This window comes from Crinia signifera, chromosome 19 (assembly GCF_055691185.1).
Source record: "Crinia signifera chromosome 19, ASM5569118v1, whole genome shotgun sequence".
Taxonomy (NCBI): Eukaryota; Metazoa; Chordata; class Amphibia; order Anura; family Myobatrachidae; genus Crinia; species Crinia signifera.
Window position 1 is genome coordinate 48,201,777 of NC_139226.1, and position 335 is coordinate 48,202,111.

Here is a 335-nt window from a genome sequence, read left to right on the forward strand (position 1 = left end):
TCATTTCGACCAGGTAATTAGTTGGAGGACACAAAGTCTGCACCAAGGTCTCAAACAGGGCAGCACACACCACACAGTAGGCAGCAGAAGTGTAATCTACAATAAAGTCGACCCTTAGCTGTAGAAAGGCGACGGCTAGCACGTCGTCAGGATTATGAAGAAGGTCAACAACTTAAGCGGAAATCAGTATCACTGGTAACACATTAATGTAATACAGTCCAGAAGGTGAGAGACTTACAGGTTCCAGCAAGTATAGGTGAGAGGTACCCGCCAAGCCCAGCGCAGGATCAGATCTATATATGTACCGCAGCTCTGGGGACAGACAAGCAGGATGG